The sequence below is a fragment of the Triticum urartu genome, chromosome 7A (assembly GCF_056163025.1).
Source record: "Triticum urartu cultivar PI428250 chromosome 7A, HENAU_Tu73, whole genome shotgun sequence".
Classification (NCBI taxonomy): domain Eukaryota; kingdom Viridiplantae; phylum Streptophyta; class Magnoliopsida; order Poales; family Poaceae; genus Triticum; species Triticum urartu.
In genome coordinates this window covers 64,684,501-64,698,760 of record NC_141879.1, presented here as the reverse complement: position 1 = coordinate 64,698,760, position 14,260 = coordinate 64,684,501, and the positions used below count along the sequence as shown (strand labels likewise).

Sequence of the window (14,260 nt, the reverse complement as noted above, 5' to 3'; positions counted from 1 at the left end):
AGCAGCGACAACCTATTCCCAAAATCCCTCCCTCAACTCCTCGGCTGGGCGAGGTGGGACTAATGTAACGAGATGTCTGTTGCATGCTCATACACAAGGGTACACACTTAATAAAAAAGCTCACGTGGAGCTGGGCCTTCCATCATTTTGCATGCAGTGGATTAGGGCCCACGTCCTGTCACACGTGAGGCAGTAGCGCGCTAGTTTCTTGGCGCTAGCGACATGGGCGCTCCTCCCGGGAGATGGTTCTGCCTGACTTTGCACTACTTTATATGCTACATCACGTCTGTTCGGTTTTTGTTTGGTTAACCGTGATAGAAACCGAACTGAACAAACTTTGTTCGGTTAGTGAACATCAAAACCTAATTTTTCTGTGGTAGTATAAAAACCGAAAATTTGGTTTATTCGGTTTCGGCATCGGTTCGGTCTTCAGTTCATCGGTTTTTATGCCCACCCCTAATCCTTTCCTCACTTGGGACAATGCTTTAAAAATGATGATCATCACACTTTTTTATTTACTTACAACTCAACAATTACAACTCAATACTCAGAAAAAATTATGACTCTATGTGAATGCCTCCGGCGGTGTACCGGGATATGCAATGAATCAAGAGTGACATGTATGAAAGAATTATGAACGGTGGCTTTGCCACAAATACAATGTCAACTACATGATCATGCGAAGCAATATGACAATGATGGAGCATGTCATAGTAAATGGAACAGTGGAAAGTTGCATGGCAATATATCTCGGAATGGCTATGAAAATGCCATGATAGGTAGGTATGGTGGCTGTTTTGAGGAAGGTATATAGTGGGTGTATGTTACCGGCGAAAGGTGCGCGGTATTAGAGAGGCTAGCAATGGTGGAAGGATGAGAGTGCGTATAATCCATGGACTCAACGTTAGTCATAAAGAACTCACATAGTTATCGCAAAAATCTATTAGTTATCGAAGCAAAGTACTATGCGCATGCTCCTAGGGGGATAGATTTGTAGGAAAAGACCATCGCTCTTCCCAGACCGCCACTCATAAGGAGGACAATCAATAAATACATCATGCTCCGACTTCTTAACATAACGGTTCACCATACGTGCATGCTACGGGAATCACAAACTTCAACACAAGCATTTCTCAAATTCACAACTACTCAACTAACACGACTCTAATATCCCCATATCCATATCTCAAAACAATTATCAAGTTTCAAACTTCTCATAGTATTCAACGCACTCATAAGAAATTTTTATTATTAATCTTGAATGCCAAACATAATTAAAGCAAATTACCATGCTGTTTTGTAGGACTCTCAAAATAATCTAAGTGAAGCATGAGAGAACAATGGTTTATATAAAACAAATCTACCAACATGCTTTAAAAGATATAAGTGAAGCAGTAGAGCAAAAACTATATAACTCAAAAGATATAAGTGAAGCACATAGAGTATTCTAACAATTTCCGAATCATGAGTGTCTCTCTCAAAAAGGTGTGTGCAGCAAGGATGATTGTGGAAAACTAACAAATAAAGACTCAAGTAATACAAGACGCTCCAAGCAAAACACATATCATGTAGTAAATAAAAATATAGCTCCAAGTAAAGTTACCGATAGAAGTAGACGAAAGAGGGGATGCCTTCCGGGGCATACCCAAGCTTTGGATTTTAGGTGTCCTTAGATTATCTTGGGGTGCCATGGGCATCCCCAAGCTTAGGCTCTTGCCACTCCTTGTTCCATAATCCATCAAATCTTTACCCAAAACTTGAAAACTTCACAACACAAAACTTAAAGTAGAAAATCTCGTGAGCTCCGTTAGCGAAAGAAAACAAAACACCACTTCAAGGTATTGTAATGAACTCATTATTTATTTATATTGGTGTTAAACCTACTGTATTCCAACTTCTATATGGTTTATAAACTATTTTACTAGCCATAGATTCATCAAAATAAGCAAACAACACACGGAAAACAGAATCTGTCAAAAACAGAACAGTCTGTAGTAATCTGTAGGTAACGCAAGATATGGAACCCCAAAAATTCTAAAATAAATTACCAGACGAGAGGAATTTATCTATTAATCATCTGCAAAAATAATTAACTAAATAGTACTTTCCAAATAAAAATGGAAGCAGTTCTCGTGAGCGCTAAAGTTTCTGCTTTTTTACAGCAAGATTAAAAAGACTTTCCCCAAGTCTTCCCAACGGTTCTACTTGGCACAAACACCAATTAAACACAAAAAACACAACCAAAACAGATGCTAGATAAATTATTTATCACTAAACAGGAGTAAAAAGCAAGGAATAAAAATAAAATTTGGTTGCCTCCCAACAAGAGATATCGTTTAACGCCCCTAGCTAGGCATAAAAGCGAAGATAGATCTAGGTATTGCCATAATAATAAGATAGATCATTAAAACTCATTTCATATTCCCTACGTTCGGCAGCAAGTTTTCTTTGAGGCAAGAAAAAGTAATCAAAAGGGATAAATTTAATGGGACAAAAGTCCCCAAGATCAACCTTGGGAGGTATAGGTTCCTCCTTTGGCCCTTCGTATTGCACAACCAATTCATCGTTATAAGCATTCTTTTGACAGAACTTTGTGAGCCTATACTCGAGAGAATATCCTAGTTCATTATTTCTAATAGCCATATCATTATTAAGTTCAGATATTCTATCAACTAGAACATTGGTAGGAACCCTTTTTCTAAGATTTTCATTGAAAGTAACATAGTCTAGAGATTGAAAACGCATTATTTCTTCTTGCAAAAAGGATAGACTCTATGGAAGGACGGCAAGCATCCACCCTATAACGGGCAAAGATTTATTTGGCCTCTTTATTATAAATTTAAACTCATGAGCCAAAAAGATAGTAGCGACACGCTTAACAGAGGAATGCCCAATATTAGAAAATTCTAAGAAAATCCTTTGTATGCAAGGATGCATGTGCATAAATTATCTTTCAAGTTCAACTACAAGCGTGGCAATAGCGTTCGCAAGACTACTAGTTCTATGAAGGATATAGCTACCCATAGAAGGCAAAGCACCGACACAAGTAAAGAAAACTTGGATAACTCCTTTTCTAATAATATTACCATTACCAATTTGGAATTTTTTTTGTATGTAAGATAGGGGGTTCTTCAGCAGGAGCATCAGAATTTTTCATAATATTATTATTGTCCATATCGACAATAATTTCCCCGATTTCAGACATAATGGCGGAAAGTGCAAGGGGCAAAAAGAGGCAAATAGAGAAGGAGAGGGAGGATGGAGAGAGAGAGAGCGAATAAATCGGCAAGGGTGAAGTGGGGGAGAGGAAAACGAGAGGCAAATGGCAAATAATGTAATGCGGGAGATAAGGGTTTGTGATGGGTACTTGGTATGTTGACTTTTGCGTAGACCCCCCGGCAACGGCGCCAGAAATCCTTCTTGCTACCTCTTGAGCACTGCGTTGGTTTTCCCTTGAAGAGGAAAGGGTGATGCAGCAGAGCAGCGTAAGTATTTCCCTCAGTTTTTGAGAACCAAGGTATCAATCCAGTAGGAGGCCACGCACGAGTCCCTCGCACCTACACAAACAAATTAACTCCTTGCAACCAACGCGATAAAGGGGTTGTCAATCCCTTCACGGTCACCTACGAGAGTGAGATCTGATAGATATGATAAGATAATATTTTTGGTATTTTTATTATAAAGAGAAATAAAGATGCAAGTAAAATAAATGGCAAAGGAAATAACTAAGTATTGGAAGATTTAATATGATGGAAAATAGACCCGGGGGCCATAGGTTTCACTAGAGGCTTCTCTCGAGGGCATAAGTATTACCGTGGGTGAACAAATTACAACGCAAAAGAAGATTACATCGAATAGGTCTCCACAAGAGAGGGGGAGAACTTTGTATTGAGATCCAAAAAGAGAGAAGAAGCCATCTAGCTAATAACTATGGACCCGTAGGTCTGAAGTAAACTACTCACACTTCATCGGAGAGGCTATGGTGTTGATGTAGAAGCCCTCCGTGATTGATACCCCCTCCGACGGAGCTCCGGAAAAGGCCCCAAGATGGGATCTCGTGGATACAGAAAGTTACGGCGGTGGAATTAGGGTTTTGGCTCCGTATCTGGTACTTTGGGGGTACGTAGGTATATATAGGAGGAAGGAGTACGTCGGTGGAGCAACATGGGCCCCACGAGGATGGACGGTGCGCCGGGGGGGGGGGGGGAGGCGCGCCCCCCTACCTCGTGCCTTCCTGGTTGATTGCTTGACGTAGGGTCCAAGTCCTCTGGATCATGTTTGTTCCAAAAATCACGTTCCCGAAGGTTTCATCCCGTTTGAACTCCGTTTGATATTCTTTTTCTGCGAAACTCTGAAATAGGCAAAAAATATCAATTCTGGGCTGGGCCTTCGGTTAATAGGTTATTCCCAAAAATAATATAAAAGTATATAATAAAGCCCAATAATGTCCAAAACAGGATATAATATAGCATGGAACACTAAAAAATTATAGATACATTGGAGACGTATCAACATTGCAGCCCCAAACTTTAAGAAACGACAACTTTGGTTTCTTGACAAACCATAGTTCATAAGGCGTCATCTCAACGGATTTTGATGGTGCCCTATTTAACGTGAATGTATCTGTCTCTAAAGCATAACCCCAAAATGGTAGCGGTAAATAAGTAAGAGAAATCATAGATAGCACCATATCTAGTAAAGTATGATTACGACGTTCGAACACACCATTACGCTGTGGTGTTCCGGGTGTCGTGAGTTACGAAACTATTCCGCATTGTTTCAAATTTAGACCAAACTCGTAACTCAAATATTCTCCTGCACGATCAGATCGTAAAAACTTTATTTTCTTGTTATGATGATTTTCCACTTCACTCTGAAATTCTTTGAACTTTTCAAATGTTTTAGACTTAGTTTCATTAAGTAGATATGCCCATATCTACTCAAATCATCTGTGAAGGTGAGAAAATAACGATAGCCGCCGAGAGCCTCAACATTCATTGGACCACATACATCAGTATGTATGATTTCCAACAAATCTGTTGCTCGCTCCATAGTTCCGGAGAACGGCGTTTTAGTCATCTTGTCCATAAGGCATGGTTCGCAAGTACCAAGTGATTCATAATCAAGTGATTCCAAAAGTCCATCAGTATGGAGTTTCTTCATGCGCTTTATACCAATATGACCCAAACGGCAGTGCCACAAATAAGTTGCACTATCATTATCAACTCTGCATCTTTTGGGTTCAACATTATGAATATGTGTATCACTACTATCGAGATTCAACAAAAATAGACCACTCTTCAAGGGTGCATGACCATAAAAGATATTACTCATATAAAAAGAACAACCATTATTCTCAGATTTAAATGAATAACCGTCTCGCATCTAACAAGATCCAGATATAATGTTCATGCTTAACGCTGTCACCAAATAACAATTATTTAGGTCTAAAACTAATCCCGAAGGTAGATGTAGAGGTAGCGTGCTGACGGCGATCACATCGACTATGGAACCATTTCCCACGCGCATCGTCACCTCGTCTTTAGCCAATCTTCGCTTAATCCGTAGTCCCTGTTTCGAGTTGCAAATATTAGAAACAGAACCAGTATCAAATACCCAGGCGCTACTGCGAGCTCTGGTAAGGTACACATCAATAACATGTATATCACATATACCTTTGTTCACCTTGCCATCCTTCTTATCCGCCAAATACTTGTGGTAGTTCCGCTTCCAATGACCAGCCTGTTTGCAGTAGAAGCACTCAGTCTCAGGCTTAGGTCTAGATTTGGGTTTCTTCTCCTGAGCAGCAACTTGTTTGCTGTTCTTCTTGTAGTTGCCCTTCTTCTTCCCTTTACCCTTTTTCTTGAAACTGGTGGTTTTGTTGACCATCAACACTTGATGTTCCTTTTTGATTTCTACCTCCGCATCATTTAGCATCGCGAAGAGCTCGGGAATTGTCTTATTCATCCCTTGCATATTATAGTTCATCACGAAGCTTTTGTAGCTTGGTGGCAGTGATTGAAGAACTCTGTCAATGACACTATCGACAGGAAGATTAACTCCCAGTTGAGTCAAGTGATTATGATACCTAGACATTTTGAGTATATGTTCACTGACAGAACTATTCGCCTCCATCTTGTAGCTATAGAACTTATTAGAGACTTCATATCTCTCAATACGGGCATTTGCTTGAAATATTAACTTCAACTCCTGGAACATCTCATATGCTCCATGACGTTCAAAATGTCGTTGAAGTCTCGGTTCTTAGCCGTAAAGCATGGCACACTGAACTATCGAGTAGTCATCAACACGCGACTGCCAGGCATTCACAATGTATGAACTAACGGTGCTTCTAGGACGTAATCCTTCTGTGCAGCAATGAGGATAATCCTCAAGTTACGGACCCAGTCCGTGTAATTGCTACCATCATATTTCAACTTTCTTTCTCAAGGAACGCTTTAAAATTCAACGGAACAACAACACAGGCCATCTATCTACAACAACATAGATAAGCAAAATACTATCAGGTACTAAGTTCATGATAAATTTAAGTTCAATTAATCATATTACTTAAGAACTCCCACTTAGATAGACATGCCTCTAATCATCTAAGTGATCACGTGATCCATATCAACTAAACCATAACCGATCATCACGTGAAATGGAGTAGTTTTTAATGATGAACATCATTATGTTGATCATATCTACTATATGATTCACGCTCAACCTTTCGGTCTCAGTGTTCCGAGGCCATATCGCATTTGCTAGGCTCGTCAAGTTTAACCCAAGTATTCTACGTGTGCAAAACTGGCTTGCACCCATTGTAGATGGACGTAGAGCTTATCACACCCGATCATCACGTGGTGTCTCGGCACGACGAACTTTGGCAATGGTGCATACTCAGGGAGAGCACTTTTATCTTGAAATTTAGTGAGAGATCATCTTATAATGCTACCGTCAATCAAAGCAAAATAAGATGCATAAAGGATAAACATCACATGCAATCAATATAAGTGATATGATATGGCCATCATCATCATCTTGAACTTGTGATCTCCATCTCCGAAGCACCGTCATGATCAACATCATCACCGGCGCAACACCTTGATCTCCATCGTCGCATCGTTGTTGTCTCACCAACTATTGCTTCTATGACTATTGGTACCGGTTAGTGATAAAGTAAAGCAATTACAGGGCGATTGCATTGCATACAATAAAGCGACAACCATATGGCTCCTGCCAGTTGCCGATAACTCCATTACTAAACATGATCATCTCATACAATAAATATAGCATCATGTCTTGACCATATCACATCACAACATGCCCTGCAAAAACAAGTTAGACGTCTTCTACTTTGTTGTTGCAAGTTTTACGTGACTTCTACGGGCTGAGCAAGAACCGTTCTTACCTATGCATCAAAACCACAACGATAGTTCGTCAAGTTAGTGATGTTTTAACCTTCTCAAGGACCGGTCGTAGCCACACTCGGTTCAACTAAAGTTGGAGAAACAGACACCCGCCAGCCACCTATGTGCAAAGCACGTCGGTAGAACCAGTCTCGCGTAAGCGTACGCATAATGTCGGTCCGAGCCGCTTCATTCAACAATACCGCCGAACCAAAGTATGACATGCTGGTAAGCAATATGACTTGTATCATCCACAACTCACTTGTGTTCTACTCGTGCATATAACATCTACGCATAAAACCAGGCTCGGATGCCACTGTTGGGGAACATAGTAATTTCAAAAAAAAATCTACGCACATGCAGGATCATGGTAATGCATAGCAACGAGAGGGGAGAGTGTCGTCCACGTACCCTCGTAGACCGTTAAGCGGAAGCGTTATGACAACGCGGTTGATGTAGTCATACGTCTTCACGATCGACGGATCCTTAGTACGGAACGTACGGCACCTCCGCGTTCAGCACACGTTCAGCTCGGTGACGTCCTGCGAACTCACGATCCAGTAGAGCTCGGGAAAGAGTTTTGTCAGAACGACGGCGTGGTGACGATGTTGATGAAGCTATCGTGGCAGGGCTTCGCCTAAGCACCGCTAAAGTATGACCGAGGTAGATTATGGTGGAGGGGGCACCGCACATGGCTGGGAGAGATCTTTGTGATCAACTTGTGTGTCTAGAAGTGCCCCCTGCCCCTGTATATAAAGGAGCAACGAGGAGGCCGGCCAGACCTTGTTGGTGCAAATTCCCCTCTTTCCTACTCCTACTAGGAGGGGGAAAGGAAGGGAGAGAAAGAGAAGGAAAGGGGAGCGCCGCCCCCCCTCTCCTAGTCCAATTCGGACCAGAGGGGAGGGGGCGCACTGCCTGCCCTAGGCCTCCCCCTCTCTCTTTCCTTATGGGCCAACAAGGCCCTTTAGCCCCCGGGGGGTTCCGGTAACCCCTCCGGTACTCTGGTAAAATTCCGATTCTACCCGGAACTCTTCTGATGTCCAAATGTAGGCTTCCAATATATCAATCTTCATGTCTCGACCATTTCGAGACTCCTCGTCATGTCCGTGATCATATCCGGGACTCTGAACTACCTTCGGTACATCAAAACATATAAACTCATAAAATCAATTGTCACAGAACTTTAAGCGTGCGGACCCTATGAGTTCGAGAACTATGTAGACATGACCGAGAAATGTCTCCGGTTAATAACCAATAGTGGAACCTGGATGCTCATATTGGTTCCTACATATTCTACGAAGATCTTTATCGGTCAAACCGCATAACACTATACGTTGTTCTCTTTGTCACCGGTATGTTACTTGCCTGAGATTCGATCGTCGGTATCCCAATACCTAGTTCAATCTCGTTACTGGTAAGTCTCTTTTCTCGTTTCGTAATGCAATATCCAAGTGATGTCTTCAACTTTTCCCATTTGTAAGCAATTGAGAATATGGACGATCTTGCAGATCGACCAAAAGCAAAAGAAGAGTTGTGACATGCGCGGGGATGCCGAAACTGGTGGTTTCTTGCGAGGAAGTATATAATCTTAGTCGTTGTGAAAAAAACAGCCATGAAGAGCATTGTTTTCTTTTTAAAAAAGATCAAAAATTAAGTCATGTTACATCAAGCTTAAGTAAGTTACCATAGTCTATATCCACAAAGAAATCCTTTTTCGTGCTAAATTTCACATTAATTACGTGTTTCTATCCGTCTCCCCATGCAATCCATTTTTTCATGATTTTTTTTAAACCTTTATGTATGATTTTCTGCTAAGTTATGATCCATGATAGACTTTCTATTTCTCTCTTTTCTTAATAAAATTGTTTTCCTGACTCTGGGGAGAAATATCACATAGAAAATACAGGCTGAAATACATGAACAACCAAAATGAGGAAACCATGTGTTCTTGGACATGGAAAATTAACAGGTAAAATAGGCAAGTGCAATGCGGAGTATACTAATAGCCTAGCTTCTTCTGCTAGATGACCAACCTAAAGCAGAAGTCACCTTTAAGATGCAACCTGTCTGGCAGCTCAAAATTGAGTAGATGACACACCAGAAAAATGAAGTCAAGTAGTCATGTAATAATACACCAACTCCTGAGAGCAAGTATAATAGGATGACATAGGCGGGTTGTAAGCATTTAAATATTATATTTTAGATGTGTTGGAGGAGAGAGAGGAGGAGAGAGAAGGGAAGCGGGCTACTAATTAACAGCTGGTTGCAGCACGTGCTCCTAGGCATGTTGTGAGAGAGGGAGATGGGTCATGTATCAAAAAAGTAATACACATTTACATGTAACTATTGTACTTGCAGGTTATAAGCTTGGCTATAAATGATGTGGCAAGACTATATAGCCAGCAGCTGGCTATACTATTAACCATGCTCTGATCAACGCTGCCCACTTCAACATCTAAGCAAATTAGAAAATCACTCAACATGCATGTTGGTGTATTATTACTCAACATGTTAGTAAGTTTGTAGTATGACTATGAATTAGTTTTTGAGTTTCTCATGTTATTTCTTCATCGACTTTTCACATGCATACGTTCATCCCCGCCTGAAGCCCAATATACATCGATCATTTAGCCCTAAATTGTTAGATTTAATTAACTTACATTTCCCTAAGACGGAGAATACGAAGGATTAAACTTTCTGCTAGACTTGCTTAAGTTTGTGAGTTGTGACAATGCCGTCATTTCTGTTAGCTTGCTTGGCATGCTGATCATGGCGGTGTCACAGACATAGCTCCTTCTATCTGGCCGGCTTGACCACCTTCGCGAGCCTCGAGGAACCACCATACATTGCTCCGGTGTCTCTGAACGCACAGAAGAATTGCCATTCTTTGAGGGATGGCATTGGCATGCCGGTGCCGGCATTGGCAGAAAAACTGGGCACGGTGCCGGCCGAGGCGGAGGACGTGGACGCGACGCGCTTGCGGGAGAGGGACATGGTGAGAGTGGTGAGCGGCCCCTCCGAGGCGCCGTTGTGTGCCTGCGGTGCGGCCTTGAGCACCCTGAGCTCGGCCACCTCCTTCTCGAGGCGCTTGTTCTACTCAGCGAGCTGCTCGCACTAGCGCTTCATGTACTCGCAGTCCACCTACGTCTGCTTGAGCTTGGTTCGAGTGCGGCGGTTATGGAACCACACCTCCACCTGCCGCGGCCGCAGTCCCAGCCGGTTCGCCAGCGCCGTATTCTGCTTCTGCAAATCGTAGGGAGAAATACCGGTCAACCCAATGCGATCGATCACAAAGAATCCATGGACGAACACTACACGAGCGGGGTGGATAGATCATCGGAGAAGGGCGAGGACTTACAGGGTTGAGCGCGCTGTGCGTCTTGAAGCACTCCTCGAGGACGGCGGACTGGTCCTTGGACATCCTAAGATTCTTGCGGCCGCCGGCTCCATCGCCGCCGCCGTCGTCCTCGTCGCTGCTCGCGGCGGGGAAGACGCCGGAGCTGGTGTGCTCCAGGCCCCTCTTGGTCCCGGCACTGATGCCGCTCTTGGGTGACGTGGACGGACTCATCCCCGGCTCCTCCTTCCTATGCAGCAGCTGTTGTGTGAACTCCTGCGCGGGGCCCACCACACCGACAACGGAGCTAAGTGCGGCGGTCTAGTGCCGCGAGTGGGATATGGAGGCCGGGGAGGAGGAGGTGGTGGTGGTGGAGGACGTGAGGCTGCCTTGGGAGGCGAGCCCAAGCCCCGGCCCGAGGTCCAGGTCGAGGCCGGCGGCGCGATGCATCATCGATCTCCGGCGAGCCCGATCCGATCTGAGAACTCTCCGGTGTAGAGGATGGATGATGGTACGGTGGCAGTTCTTGGTGGTGGTGATGTGATGTGATGATCTCGTCTGGTGTGGGCATGCGGCGGCCGGGTGGTGGGCTATAAGTAATGGCATGTTTGGTTCAAATAAGTCACCTGACTTTTAATTTAGGTGACTTAAAACCACTGACTTATAAGTCACGCGTGTTTGGTTGTCACCTGACCACACCTTCCCACCTTGTTTTTTTGTAAAGATGGTGGGACCCACGCAAAAGGGGGTGACTTATAAGTTTTAAGTTGGGGTGAAGCAACTTATGACTTATAAGTTGGGGTGACTTATAAATTGGGTCTGTTTGACAAAATAAGTCATTTTTTCACTTTTCGATTTATAAGTTGGTGACTTATTTGGAACCAAACATGCCCTAAGGTAGAGGTAGGCGACGGAGCGACCAAATGATGAGTTGTTCGATGATGGGGGAGGTGCCCGGATCTCCTATCCTGTCCACAACATTGGGTAAATTATGGCGATAAATGGGTAGATAATGGAGTATTATTAATTGGCTGTGAATGAATGGGTAAATAATGGCCATAAATAGTTTCCATTCCGCGCCACCCGCTCATCATCGCCAGCCACCATGCATGCTAGCTCCTCCTGGATCAATCTGTCTTGACTCGGTCTGGCTCTCCCTCCCTCTCGGCTCGGCTCCAAGCAGTGCCGAGGCGCTCCTTGGGCTTGGCTAAGTTGTGGTCGTGTGGCTGGTTGTATGCGCCATGCAACTCGGCGCGGGACTGCGGGGGTACGACAAGCTTGGTGCGTGCGGGCTGTCTCGTGCTTGCCTGCTTGCTTAGTGCCTAGCTAAGCTAGTGCGCTTGCAATGCACGTTAGAGCATGGTTAATAATATAGCCAACCTTATAGCCGGTAAGTACAATAGCTGAATATAAATATGTAGTTTGTTGATACATGGTCCACCTTGCTCTCTCACAAAATGCCTAAGAGCACGTGCTGCAGCCGGTTGTTAACTAGTAGCCTGTTTCTCTTCTTTTTCCTCTTCTCTTTTCAACTAAGCAAAAATATAATATTCAATGTCTTACAGCCCGCCTACATCACCCTATTGTACTTGCTCTTATGTCGCGCGGATCGTGGGTGTTTGTTCCGGTGGCGATGCTCCCTTTCCTTCTTAGCCATGCTGCATTTGTATACTCATCGGTCTGATCAGTTCATCTGTTTGTTGTTTGCTTAACCAACTCCTTCTGCAAATGTCTAATTTACATGTCAAACTAGTATCCCTACTAACCCTACGGGCACTCTCCTATTACTCCCTACAAAGGAGTCTCACGAAAAATGAAACAATGTAGTGGTAGCAATAATAATTCTTGTTTTCTTTTTTGGGTTTTCTCTTGGTTTTCGTTCATTAGCCGGGAATGTTAGGTTTTTGGGTCCTGTTTTCCTTATAAGCCAGACAAACTCTCTTCTTTTTAATGACATGCAGGAACCCCCTGCCCTCACACGAGGTTTCTCAAAAAGGAAAATTCTATAAAGTGTACAACTCCCACGTATTGCGACGATCCAAACTCACATCACCACATGTATGGCAGAGTATGGAGCAATCCCTCGGTTCTAAGATAAAGCTTGCGATCTGGATCTTCCGGAACATGCGCTTTGCAGCATGAATGACTGTCTGAAATGTTGGTTTCTGTTTTATTAAATGGAACCGGGGGGCGGAAAAACTCCCCTGATAATCTAAAAAAATCTGGATTACAATATTTTGGTCATATAACTATCATCCAAGGTGTATCTTCCAAAACAACCCTAGAACTACTGCATATCAAGGACTAACTATACAACACATTTGCCCATATTTTTTACAAAGGCTAGAAAACTTACGAACATGTTGAACTAACGAAAACCGATGCAAAACCAACGCAAGAAAAGCAATGAACAGTTATACCTTCAATTGAAAGAAAAGAGCTCTAAGTTTATTACAACATGTTAACTCTTAAAATTTGAATGACAAGTATTGTAAAATAATAAACTTAATTATCTCTACATTGGTTCATTCCAGTCTTTAATTAATACATGAAAGACAAATGCGAAATACCAATCCAACACTTCCCTGGCCTTTTATGCATTGATAAAACCTACCAAGAAAATGCCAATTGCCAGCTCTTTTCTACATTGAAAATTGAGATCACATATGTTACATGGGAAAATACAAGACCTCATTATACAACAAATAAAAAAGTGCCAACGATACACACCACGACTACACGGCTTATAGAATTTTAGCTATCTGTTGCTCCTTGTGCATCCTTGTCGTGGAAGATCATGTTTGATTGGGAGCTGGATATCCTCTCCTTCCTGGCACTCGTTGTATCCAGGTATTATATTGATTAGCTATAAATAAATAATAGATAATCGTCATAAATTGTTTCCATTCCATGCAATTCGCCTCATCTTAGTGGCCAATTACTGTGCATGCTCCTCCTGGATCTGAATCTTTCTCCTTTCCTTGCCCTGTCCGGCTCCAGGCCGAGCCGACGCATTTCCTTGGGCTTGCGGAACAAGGCTAAATAGTGTCTATGTGTATGCATTGGAACTCAATGCAAGACCGAAGGGGTACAACAGTCTTGGTGCGCGCGATTGTCTCGTGCTTGTTTGGTTTGATGAGATCATGTATTATTAGCAGCAATATCTGTTGGGGAACACAGTAATTTCAAAAAAATTCCTACGCACACGCAAGATCTATCATGATGATGCATAGCAATGAGAGGGAAGAGTGTTGCCCAGTACCCTCGTAGACCGTAAGCAGAAATGTTATGACAACGCGGTTGATGTAGTCATACGTCTTCACGATCTGACCGATCCTAGTACTGAAAGTACGGCACCTCCGAGATCAGCACACGTTCAGCTTGGTGACGTCCCACGAACTCTTGATCCAGTTGAGTATCCAAGGAGAGCTTTGTCAGAATGACGGCGTGATGACGGTGATGATGAAGCTACCAGCATAGGGATTGGCCTAAGCACTACGACGATATGACCGAGGTG

The 14,260-nt window shown here is 43.1% G+C and overlaps 1 pseudogene across 1 annotated transcript; it reads right to left on the bottom strand.

Annotated features, from left to right (window-relative positions):
* Positions 1-9,947: 9,947 nt before the first annotated feature.
* Positions 9,948-11,293, bottom strand: LOC125523340 (homeobox-leucine zipper protein HOX2-like; annotated as a pseudogene). The gene is made up of 2 exons (XR_015610952.1): positions 10,768-11,293; positions 9,948-10,652 (listed from the first exon to the last, which is right to left on the bottom strand). The product of XR_015610952.1 is annotated as a homeobox-leucine zipper protein HOX2-like (transcript).
* Positions 11,294-14,260: the final 2,967 nt, after the last annotated feature.